The sequence below is a fragment of the Stylophora pistillata genome, chromosome 12 (assembly GCF_964205215.1).
Source record: "Stylophora pistillata chromosome 12, jaStyPist1.2, whole genome shotgun sequence".
Taxonomy (NCBI): domain Eukaryota; kingdom Metazoa; phylum Cnidaria; class Anthozoa; order Scleractinia; family Pocilloporidae; genus Stylophora; species Stylophora pistillata.
Genome location: NC_142530.1, coordinates 11842676 through 11856084, shown reverse-complemented (window position 1 = coordinate 11856084; position 13409 = coordinate 11842676).

The following is a 13409-nucleotide window of genomic DNA, read 5'->3' as shown; positions in this document are numbered from 1 at the left end:
GTCAGTCAACACGCCAAGCAGTCACCAATCAATTACCCAGTCAGTCAGAAGTAAGTCAGTAAGTCAGTCAACCAGTCAAGCGCAACTAAATCAGTCAACCATTCAGTTCATTCCGTCAGACACCCAGCCAGTCAATAAGCCACTCAGTCACCATTCGTTAAGCAAGTCGGTTAACTAGTCAGATAGCCAGTCAAATACCAGTAAGTCAGGCAACCATCGGGTCGGCTAGTCAGTCAACCAGTCAGATACCCAGTCAAGTACCAATGAGCCAGTCAACCACTCAGACAGCCAATCAGTCAACCAGCCAGTCACTCACCACCGATTAGCCACTCAGTCGCCAGTTAGTCAACAAGTCATTTAAGCATTCAGATAGGCAGTTAAGTTCAGTTCCTTCAACCAGCTAGTGAGCCTCTCAGTTAGCAGTCAATTAGCCACTCAGTCACCAGTAAGTCAACAACTCAGTTAACCAGTCAAAAGGCAAGTCAAGTGCCACTGAGTCAGTCAACCAGTCATTTATCTAGTCAGTCAATCTGTCAGACACTCAGCAATCTATGAGCCACTCAGTCAGCTGTCGGTCAGCAACTCAGTTGACCAGTCAGATAGCCTGTCAAGTTCCGGTCTGTAAGTCAACGAATAAGTTAGCAGTTTACTCAACCAATCAAATAGCCACTCAACTACCAGTGAGCCGGTCATCTATTTAGTCACTCAGTCAGTAGACCAGTCAGTGAATCACCAGTCAATAAGCCACTGATTCACCAGTAGGTGAGGAAAGTAGTTCACCAGTCAGATAACTACTCAAGTACTACTTATTTAGTCAACCATTTAGTCAGCCAGTCACTTAACGAGCCAGTAAGCCTCTCATTTACCAATTAGGCGCTCAATCACCAGTCGGTCAGCAAATAAGCTAGAGAATCTGAGAGCCAGGCAAGTATTACTTAACCGTTCAGTCATTCAGTCAGTCAACAAGTGGGTCAGCCAGTCAGTCTGCAGGGAAAGTGCGACTCAGACAAAAGTCGGTCAGCAGATCACTTAACTAATTAGATAGCCAGTTACCACTAATTCAGTCAAACTTTTAATAAGCGAGTCAGACAATAAGCTAGTCAGTCACGGGTCAATTACCGAATCACTCATCAGTCGGTTAGCGAGTAATTTCAATAATCAGATACCAACTCAAGTACCACTGGGTTAGTCACCCATCGAGTCATACAAGCATTCAACCAGCCAGTCATCCAGTCAGTTGCCAGTCATGCAGTCAGTTGCCAGTGAGCCACTCAGTCACGACGCGGTGAGCAAGTCAGTACACTTCTCATACAGCCCGTCAAGTTCCTTTGAGTCAGTCAAACATTCAGTCATCGAGTCACTCAACTAGGCAGTCAGCCTCATAGTCAGCAGTTAATTAGCCACTCTGTCTCCAGTCGGTCAGCCAGTCAGTTAATCGGTCACCCTTTGAAGCAGCCTGTGAGTGAACCATGTAGGCATCAAGTCAGCAGGCAATGAGCAACTCAGTCACCAGGCAGTAAGCCATTCACTTAATCAGCGAGAGAGCCAGTCAAGTACCATTGAGTTAGTCAACAACTCAGTGAGCTACTCAGCCGACCAGCCAATCAGCCAATTGGTCACCAGTCAGTAGCCCAGTCAGATACCAGTCAATTACCATTCAGTCACAAGTCAGTCAGCAAGTCCGTTAACAAGTTAGATAGCCAGTCAAGTACCACTGGGTCAGTGAACCTTTCAGTCAGCCGATCAGACAACCAAGTTGATAGCCAGTCACGTACCACTGGGTCAGTCAGCCACTCAGTCAGCAAGACAGTCAACCAGGCTGTCAGCCAGTCAGTCAACAGGCAATAAACTACGAGATCACTAGTCACTCAGAAATGCAGATAACCAGTCAGATAGCCAGTCAGGTAAACCTGAGATAGGCGACCATTTATTCAGCTAGTCTTGAACTTGGCTGCCTGTCGGAATGGTCAAATGACTTGCTGAATGACTCGTGACTGAGTGGATAATCGGTGGTGACTGACTGGCTGCTTGACTGATTGACTGACTTAGTGGTTGATTGGCTCATTGGTACTTGACTGCGTATCTGACTGGTTGACTGACTAGGTGACTCGATGGTTGACTGACTTACTGGTATTTGACTGGCTATCTGACTAGTTAACTGACTTGCTTAGCGACTGGTGACTGAGTGTCCTATTGACTGGCTCGATGATTGACCGAATGAACTGAATTGATGACTGATTAAGAAGCACTTGACTGTCTATCTGACTGTTAACTGACTTACTGACCAACTGCTGAGTGAGTGGTTAATTGACTGGTGACTGATTAGCCTTTTGACTGACTGGCTGACTCAATAGTTGAGTGAATCAATCCTATTTGACAGGGTATCTGAATGGTTAACTGAGTTGCTTTCCGACTAGAATGTGACTGACGAAATGACTGTGAGTGATTTACGACTGATTAGCTGACTGAGTGACTGCCTTGCTGACAGAGAGGTGTATGACTGGATAAGTGACTAGTAACTGACTGGTAGTTGACCGCGTAGCTGACTGAGTTTCGTTGCAGTCACTGAGTGGCTGAGTAAATGACTGACTGACAGGTTGATTGTCCGGGTAACTGACTTGCTGACCGACTAGGGACTGACTACGTAACTTAATGCTGATTGACTGGCTAACTCACTAACAGACTGGTTAGTTGCTGAGTGATTAATAGACTGGTACCTAACTGGCTAATGGACTGGTTCACCGACTTGTAATCGACAGCCGGACTGACTGATTCACTGACTGAGTGGTTGACAGCATTCCTCACCGACTGATAGTTGACTGCTTCATTGAATGGCTGATAGAATCACATGTTGACTGAGTTACTGTTACCTCACTGGTTCAATCCCATGGTAGCCGACTTCCAACCAACTCTCTAAGTGACTGGTTAGCCATTCATTGACCGACCCAGTTGCGCCTGGAGGGCTGGCTGACTACTGACTAACTAGTTAATTGATCCCTTGACTTAATGGTTGACTGATTCTCTGGTACTTGACCGGCTAGCTGACTGATTAATTGACTTCCTAACCCCATTTAACTTTTGAAACATAAATGCGTCAGACTTGTTCAACGCACGCTAGAAACTAGCCAGTCACTGAGTCGGTCAGTGAATTGTCAAATAGCTACTTTGTCACACGTCAGTCAAGGAGTTAGTCAGCCTTTTTGCCACTCGGTCAACCAGTCACTCCTCATTCAGTAGCCTTTAAGCCAGTGAATTAGCCGTTCAGTCACCCAGTCAGTCTACCAGAACGTCAGCGAATCAAGTACTAGTGAATCACTCAACCATTCACTGACTCAGTTAAGCACTGGTCAAAGACACATCTAGTCACAAGTCAGTCAAGGAGTGAGTGCACCAGTCATCCAGTCAGTCAGCCAGTCCATCCTAATTCAGCAGCCATCAAGTCAGTGAATCAGCCATTTAGTCAATAAGTCTCTCAACCAGTCACAGCCGGTCTGGTACCACTGAGTCAGTCAACCAGCACGTTGGCCAAGCAGTCATCAGTCAGCTAGCTACTCAGTTACCAGTTGGTCAACAAGTCAGTGAACAGAAACCAGGGGGTCAGTCAAGTACATAGTCACTCAACTACCAGTGAGTCAGTCATCCATTTAGTCAGTCAGTCAGTCAACCAGTCAGTCAGTCACCAGTCAATAGGCCACTGATTCACCTTTAGGTGGGGAAGGCAGTTTACTAGTCTTTTACTCAACGATTTAGTCAGCCATTTATTTAACGAGCCATTTAACGAGCCACTAAGGTTTAACTAAGCCTGTAGGTCTCCAATTAGGCACTGAATCACCGATCAGACAGCAAGTGAGCTGCAAAGTCTGAGAGCCAGTCAAGTGTTACTGAGTCACTCAACCTTAGTGGCTCGTTGACCGACTTGTTGACCGACTTGTAACTGAGTAGCTAGCTGACTGATGACTGCTTCGCCAACGTGCTGGTTGACTGATTCAGTGGTACCAGACCGGCTGTGACTGGTTGAGAGACTTATTGACTAAATGGCTGATTCACTGACTTGATGGCTGCTGAATTAGGATGGACTGGCTGACTGACTGGATGACTGGTGCACTCACTCCTTGACTGACTTGTGACTAGATGTGTCTTTGACTAGTGCTTGACTGAATCAGTGAATGGTTGAGTGATTCACTAGTACTTGATTCGCTGACGTTCTGGTAGACTGACTGGGTGACTGAACGGCTAATTCACTGGCTTAAAGGCTACTGAATGAGGAGTGACTGGTTGACCGAGTGGCAAACAGGCTGACTAACTCCTTGACTGACGTGTGACAAAGTAGCTATTTCACAATTCACTGACTGACTCAGTGACTGGCTAGTTTCTAGCGTGCGTTGAACAAGTTTGACGCATTTATGTTTCAAAAGTTAAATGGGGTTAGGAAGTCAATTAACCAGTCAGCTAGCCGGTCAAGTACCAGAGAATCAGTCAACCATTAAGTCAAGGGATCAATTAACTAGTTAGTCAGTAGTCAGCCAGCCCTCCAGGCGCAACTGGGTCGGTCAATGAATGGCTAACCAGTCACTTAGAGAGTTGGTTGGAAGTCGGCTACCATGGGATTGAACCAGTGAGGTAACAGTAACTCAGTCAACATGTGATTCTATCAGCCATTCAATGAAGCAGTCAACTATCAGTCGGTGAGGAATGCTGTCAACCACTCAGTCAGTGAATCAGTCAGTCTGTCTGTCGATTACAAGACGGTCAGCCAGTCCATTAGCCAGTTAGGTACCAGTCAATCAATCACTCAGCCACTAACCAGTCTGTTAGTGAGTTAGCCAGTCAATCAGCATTAAGTTACGTAGTCAGTCCCTAGTCGGTCAGCAAGTCAGTTACCCGGACAATCAACCTGTCAGTCAGTCATTTACTCAGCCACTCAGTGACTGCAACGAAATTCAGTCAGCTACGCGGTCAACTACCAGTCAGTTACTAGTCACTTATCCAGTCATTCACCTCTCTGCCAGCAAGGCAGTCACTCAGTCAGCTAATCAGTCGTAAATCACTCACAGTCATTTCGTCAGTCACATTCTAGTCGGAAAGCAACTCAGTTAACCATTCAGATACCCTGTCAAATAGGATTGCTTCACTCAACTATTGAGTCAGCCAGTCAGTCAAAAGGCTAATCAGTCACCAGTCAATTAACCACTCACTTACCAGTTGGTCAGTAAGTCGGTTAACAGTCAGATAGACAGTCAAGTGCTTTTTAATCAGTCATCAATTCAGTTCATTCGGTCAATCATCGAGCCAGTCAATAGCACACTCAGTCACCAGTCGCTAAGCAAGTCAGTTAACTAGTCAGATAGCCAGTCAAATACCAGTAAGTCAGTCAACCATCGAGTCACCTAGTCAGTCAACCAGTCAGATACGCAGTCAAGTACCAATGAGCCAATCAACCACTAAGTCAGTCAATGAGTCAAACAGCCAGTCAGTCACCACCGATTATCCACTCAGTCACGAATCATTCAGCAAGTCATTTGACCATTCCGACAGGCAGCCAAGTTCAAGACTAGCTGAATAAATGGTCGCCTATCTCAGGTTTACCTGACTGGCTATCTGACTGGTTATCTGCATTTCTGAGTGACTAGTGATCTCGTAGTTTATTGCCTGTTGACTGACTGGCTGACAGCCTGGTTGACTGTCTTGCTGACTGAGTGGCTGACTGACCCAGTGGTACGTGACTGGCTATCAACTTGGTTGTCTAATCGGCTGACTGAAAGGTTCACTGACCCAGTGGTACTTGACTGGCTATCTAACTTGTTAACGGACTTGCTGACTGACTTGTGACTGAATGGTAATTGACTGGTATCTGACTAGGTTACTGACTGGTGACCAACTGGCTGATTGGCTGGTCGGCTGAGTAGCTCACTGAGTTGTTGACTAACTCAATGGTACTTGACTGGCTCTCTCGCTGATTAAGTGAATGGCTTACTGCCTGGTGACTGAGTTGCTCATTGCCTGCTGACTTGCTGCCTACATGGTTCACTCACAGGCTGCTTGAAAGGGTGACCGGTTAACTGACTGGCTGACCGACTGGAGACAGAGTGGCTAATTAACTGCTGACTATGAGGCTGACTGCCTAGTTGAGTGACTCGATGACTGAATGTTTGACTGACTCAAAGGAACTTGACGGGCTGTATGAGAAGTGTACTGACTTGCTCACCGCGTCGTGACTGAGTGGCTCACTGGCAACTGACTGCATGACTGGCAACTGACTGGATGACTGGCTGGTTGAATGCTTGTATGACTCAATGGTTGACTAACCCAGTGGTACTTGAGTTGGTATCTGATTATTGAAATTACTCGCTAACCGACTGATGAGTGATTCGCTAATTGACCCGTGACTGACTAGCTTATTGTCTGACTCGCTTATTAAAAGTTTGACTGAATTAGTGGTAACTGGCTATCTAATTAGTTAAGTGATCTGCTGACCGACTGTTGTCTGAGTCGCACTTTTACTGCAGACTGACTGGCTGACCCACTTGTTGACTGACTGAATGACTGAACGGTTTAGTAATACTTGCCTGGCTCTCAGATTCTCTAGCTTATTTGCTGACCGACTGGTCATTGAGTGCCTAATTGGTGAATGAGAGGCTTACTGGCTCGTTAAGTGACTGGCTGACTAAATGGTTGACTAAATAAGTAGTACTTGAGTAGTTATCTGACTGGTGAACTGCTTTCCTCACCTACTGGTGAATCAGTGGCTTATTGACTGGTGATTCACTGACTGGTCTACTGACTGAGTGACTAAATAGATGACCGGCTCACTGGTAATTGAGTGGCTATTTGATTGGTTGATTAAACTGTTAACTTATTCGTTGACTTACAGACTGGAACTTGACAGGCTATCTGACTCGTCAACTGAGTTGCTGCCCGACAGCTGACTGAGTGGCTTATATATTGCCGAGTGTCTGACAGATTGACTGACTAGATAAATGACTGGTTGACTGACTCAGTGGCACTTGACTTGCTTTTTGACTGGTTAACTGACTTATTGACTTACTGGTGACTGAGTGGCTAATTGACTGCTGACTGAGAGGCACACTAGCTGGTTGAAGGAACTGAACTCAACTGCCTATCTGAATGCTTAAATGACTTGTTGACTAACTGGCAACTGAGTGGCTAATCGGTGGTGAGTGACTGGCTGGTTGACTGATTGGCTGACTGACTGGTTGACTGACTAGCCGACCCGATGGTTCCCTGACTTACTGGTATTTGACTGGCTATCTGACTAGTTAACCGACTTGCTTAACGAATGGTGACTGAGTGGCTTATTGACTGGCTGGATTTCTGACGGAGTGAACTGAATGGTTGACTGATTTAGTGTCGCTTGACTGGTTGACTGACTTAGTGACTTACTTCTGACTGACTCATTGGTACTTGACTGGGTATCTGACTGGTTGACTGACTAGCCGACCCGATGGTTGCCTGACTTACTGGTATTTGACTGGCTATCTGACTAGTTAACCGACTTGCTTAACGAATGGTGACTGAGTGGCTTATTGACTGGCTGGATGTCTGACGGAATGAACTGAATGGTTGACTGATTTAGTTGCGCTTGACTGGTTGACTGACTTACTGACTTACTTCTGACTGACTGGGTAATTGATTGGTGACTGCTCGGCCTGTTGACTGACTGGCTGACTCAATGGTTGAGTGACTCAATGGTATTTGACAGGCTATCTGACTGGTTAACTGACTTGCTGACCGACAGGTAAGTGACTGGCGAAATGACTGTGTGAGGGATTCACGACTAATTTGCTGACCGATAGAGTGACTGCCTTGCTGACCGAAAGGTGAATGAATGTATAACTATCTGGTGACTGACTGGTAGTTGACCGAGCAGCTGACTGAGTTTCGTTGCAGCCACTGAGTGTCTGACTAAATGACTGACTGACAGGTTGATTGTCCAGCTAACTGACTTGTTGACCGACTAGTGACTCAATAGGCAACTTAATCCTGATTAATTTGCTAACTTACTAACAGACTGATTACTGATTGGTCCGTAACTGGCTAATAGTCTGGCTGACCGACTTGTAATTGACAGGCGGACTGACCGATTCACTGACTGACTGGTTGACTGCTTTTCTCACGTGTTTACTGAGTTAGGGTTACGTGACTGGTTCACTCACTTGGTGGCCGACTTCCAACTGACTGTCTAACTGACTGATCAACTACTGACTGACCGACCGAGTTGCACGTGGAGAGCTGGCTGACTGGTGACTACATAATTGATCCCTTAAATTAATGGTGCCAGTCAATCACTAGTCATTCAACTACTAGTGAGTCAGTCACCCATTTAGTCTGTCAGTCGGTCAACCAGTCAATAAGCCACTGGGTCACCAGTAGGTGAGCAAGGCAGCTGACCAGTCAGATAACCAGTAAAGTACTACTTCTTCAGGCAGCCATTTAGTGAGCCAGTCATTTAAAGAGCCACTAAGCCTCTTAGTCACCAATTAGGCACTCAATCACCAATCGTTCACCAAGAGAGCTAGAGTATGAGAGCCAGTCAAGTATTACTGAGTCACTCAACCGTTCGATCATCCAGTCAGTCAACCAGGAGGTCAGCGAGTCAGTCTGCAGTGAATTAGCGACTCAGACGAGAGTTGTTCAGCAGGTCACCTAACTTATCCGATAGCTAGTTACTACTGGTTCAGTCAAACTTTCAATCAGCCAGTTAGAAGACAAGCCAGTCAGTCACCGGGCAATTAGCGAATCACTCACCATTCGGTTAGCAAGTCATTCAAACAATCAGATAGCAAGTAAAGTACTTGGGTTTGTCACTATCAAATTTTCCAGTCAGTGAAAGAGTCGGTCAACCGTCAGCCACACAGTCACCACTCGTTTAGCAAGTCAGTACACTAATCATACAGCCAGTCAAGTTCCATTGAGTCATTCAAACATTCGGCAAGCGAGTCACTCAACTAGGCATTCAGCCTCTCAGTCAGCAATCAATTAGCCACTCAGTCTCCATTGGTCAGCCAGTAAGTTAACCAGTGACCCTTTCCAGCAGCCAGTCAGTGAACCATGTAGCGAGGCAGTAAGCAGGCAATGAGCAACTCAGTCACCAGTTAGTCAGCAATTCACTAAGCCAGTGAGAGAGCTAGTCAAGTACCATTGAGTTAGTCAACCATTCAGTCAGCTACTCAGTCATCCAGCCAATCAGCAAGTTAGTGACCAGTCAATAAACCAGTCAGTCACTAGACAATAGCCCATCAGTCACAACTCAGTCAGCAAGTCCACTAACAAGTCACTTAGCCAGTCTAGTACCACTGAGTCAGTCAACCTTTCAGTCAGCCGGTAAGACAACCAAGGAGATAGCCAGTCAAGTACTACTGGGTCAGTCAGCTAATCAGTCAGCTAGGCAGTGAACCAGCCAGCAGGCAATGAGCTACGAATTCACCAGTCACTGCAATTCAAATGGCCAGTCAGATAGCCAGTCCAGTACTCCTGAGTTAGGCGACCATTCAATCACCTTGTCAGCCAAACAGCCAGTCAGCCAGTCAGTCACCAGTCAATAAGCCACTTAGTCACCGATCAGTGGACAAGTCAGTTAGAGTTACCAATCGAGTACCACTGAATCAGTCAACAAAACTCTAAAATTTACTTGATACCTGAGTTTTCTTACGAAATTTTGGCCAGAGACTGTAATCCGTCAGATGTTGCTCAACGCGTGCTGAAAAGACGGTTTCGCAAAATGTATCTGGGAACGAGCCAAACCCAATGTTTTGTAATAGATTGTGTTGAGATCTGTAAGAAAACACTACAACTTACATGATGATCAATGTTTCCTGGGAAATTCGGTCAGAGAGAGAAGTTAGGTTGTCTTTCTCGACTCGTGCAAAGAAGATGATTTCGGAAAAGCCAAAACCAGTTCTCTTTAATAGAATGCGTCAAAAGCTGTAAGAAAATCCTTAAATTTGCTTGATATATTATGTTTCCTCCAAAATCTGGCCAAAGACTGAAATGCGTCAAGTCTTGCTCAAGTCCTGCTGGAAACAGTTTTTAAAAATCTATCTGCAAACAAGCCAAAAGCAATTTATTTGAATAGAATGTGTCGAAATCTGTAAGAAAAAAGTAAATATTGCTTGATATTCGATGTTTCCTTCGAGGTTTGGCCAGATATTGACTTGCGTCAAGTCTTACTTAACTCGCGCTGAAAACACGGTTTTGCAATAACTATCTGCAAACAGGCCAAAAGCAATTGTTTCTGCTGGATTGTGTTGAAATTTGTAAGGAAACACTAAAATTTGCTTAATAACCGAAGCTTCCTGCGAAATCTTACCAGAGATGGAATTGGATCAAGTCTTGCTCAAGTCCCGCTGGTAACACGGTTTTTAAATAACTATCTTTCAACAAGCCAAAAGCCATTTATTTGAGTAGAACGTGTCGAAATCTGTAAGAAAACACTAAAATTTGCTTGATATCCGATGTTTCCTTCGAAATTTGGCCAGATATTGACTTGCGTGAAGTCTTGCTCAACTTGCGCTGAAAACACGGTTTTGCACAAATTATCTGCAAACAGGCCAAAGGCAATTGTTTCTAATGAGTTGTGTTGAAATCTGTAAACAAACACTAAGACATGCTTAATACCCGAAGTTTCCTGCGAAATTCTACCAGAGAGAGAATTGGGTGGAGTCTTTCTCAAGTCGTCCTGAAAACATGGTTTTTAAAAAGGTATCTTGAGATAAGCAAAGACCAATTTTTTCAACAGAATGTGTTGAAATCTGTAAGAAAACACTAGAATTTGCTCGATACCCAACGTTTTCTACAAAATTTGGCCAAAGACTGAAATGTATAAGGTCTTGCTTAGCTCGCGCTGAAAAGACGGTTTTGCAGAAACTACGTTAAACAGGCCAGAAGCAATCCTATTTAATAGATGAGAATCTATTAAAAAAAACACTAAAACTTGCTTAAGACCCGAAGTTTCCTCTAAAATTTGGCCAGAGAAAGAATTAGGTCAAGTCTTGCTCAACTCATGCTGAAAGCACGCTTTTGCAAAACCTATCTAGAAACAAGCCGAAAGCAACGTTTTTTAATGGAATGTGTTGAAATATGTAAGAAAAAACAGAAATCTGCTAGACACGTGATGTTTCCTACGAAATTTGTGTAGAGACTAAAATGCGTCAAGTCTCCTGAGCTAGCGCTGAAAACAGAGTTTTGGGAAAAATTAGACGGACTGGTGACCAACTTGCAGATCGCCTGGTGGCTAACTTGGTAATTGAGTAGATGCTTTTCTGGGTGACCGACTGCTTGACTGAGTTAATGGTACCAGAGCGCCTGACAAAGTTGTTGACTGACTGGTTGAATGATTGACAGATTTACTGGTTGCTTACTGGTCTAAGAATTCAGGATGGCGGAAGTGAAAAGAGGGTCCCTTAACACTAATCCCATTTAACTTTAGACTCATTCATGCTTAAGCCATCAAACTTGTCCCTGTAATAGTCATTGGATTGAGTTACGTTGGTATGAAACATGAAGATATTTTATGTTGAAGCAAAACAGTTATAGTGGTTAAAAGATTGCTGGGGGAGATGAACCATCGCCGAGGGGATATGAACCAAGGTGGTAGATTAAATTTCTTACACCATTATACATTGAATTAAACTACTTTGGTATTAAATATAAAGGTATGCACGATTGCGAGAGAATGTGCAACATCGCCGAGGAGATATGAACCATCGCTGAGGGGATATGAACCACTGTGGTACGTTAACCCTAACCCCACGTAATTTTGGAACCATTCGTACTTAAGCTACGAACCTTGTCACACTGTTGGGCATTATAGTGAGCTATTTGCTTGATAAACATTAGCATACTGCATTGCTAAGTAACAGAGTGACATTCCTTGGAACTCTGACCATCTAGCTTTTGAAAGACTGACATTCTTAAGTAATGGTTTAGGTGTTTAAAACCATTTAACCAAAAGTACCATACTGCCCCTTTAGAAAAAAAATCCAAGATGGCGGAAATGAAAAGACGGTGCCTTAACCATAACCCTAAGTAACTCAACCCATTCTTGCTGAAGCCATGAAATTTGTCACACTGTTGGGCATTCGGCAAACTGCACTGTTGGGCAAACTACTTGTGTGATAACTGTGAGTATATTGCATTACGGAATGAGAGAGTTCCATTCTTTGGAACTGTAAACATCTAAATTTTGAAAGACTGAAACTGTTGAGTTAGGGTTTAGGTGTTTAAAACCATTTGTACACCAAAAAAAGGAGTTTTCAGACAATAGTAACTCTTTTCAATGATAATCAAATAACAATAGAACGTTTTAGACAAGGACACTTTTGACCAAAAGTATCATGCTACCCCTTTGGAAAAAAAATCCAAAAACTCTAGAGGTCGTTGGATTAAACTAGTTTGGTATGAAACAAGAACATATTATATGCGGAAGCAACAGAGTTATAGGAGTTGCAAGATTGCGGGGAGATATGAACCAAGGGTTAAACCTAACCCCATCTCACTTTTAAACAATTGCTTCAGTCCTAAAATCTATTACACCATTAAACGTTGAATTGAACTAGTTTGGTATTAAGTGTTACGTTAACAGTGTGGTAGGGGTTAAATAATTGGGAGAGAATATGCGCAATGGGCAAGGGGATATCAACCATCGCCGAGGGTATATGAACCAAGGTGGTACGTTAACCCTAACCCCATCTCACTTTTGAACCATTCCTGCTTAAGCCATGAACCTGGTGACACTTTTGGGCATTGCATCGAACTACTTTTGTGATAAATATGAGTATATTACATTAAGGAATGACAGAGTTCCAGTCTTTGGAACAGTGACCATCTGAATTTTGAAAGATTGGAATTCTTAAGTAAGGCTTTACGTGTTGTAAACAAGTTCTATACCGAAAAAGGTAGTTTTCAGACAATAGTAACTCTTTTTGATGATAATCAAACAATAAGAAAGCGTTTTAGACAATTGAACTTTTGACCAAAAGTACCATGCTACCCTTTTGGAAAAAAATCCAAGATGGCGGAAATGAAAAGCTGGTCCCTTAACCCTAACCCCATCTATCCTTTGACTTATTCGTGCTTAAGCCATTAAACTTCTCACCCTAGTTGTCATTGGATTCAACTAGTTTGGTATGAAACAAGAACATGTTTCATGCGAAAGCTACAGAGTTGTAGGGGTTGGAAGATTACGAGAGGGTATGAACTATCGCCGGTGGGATATGAAGAATCGCCGAGGGGATGTGAACCAAGGTGGCACGTTAACCGTAACCCCATCTAACTTTTCAACCATTCAAGCTTAAGTCATGAAGTTTTCACACTATTATTCATTGCATTGAACTAGTTTGGTATGAGATATAAAGCTATTTTGTGCAGAAACAACAGAGTTATAATGGTTA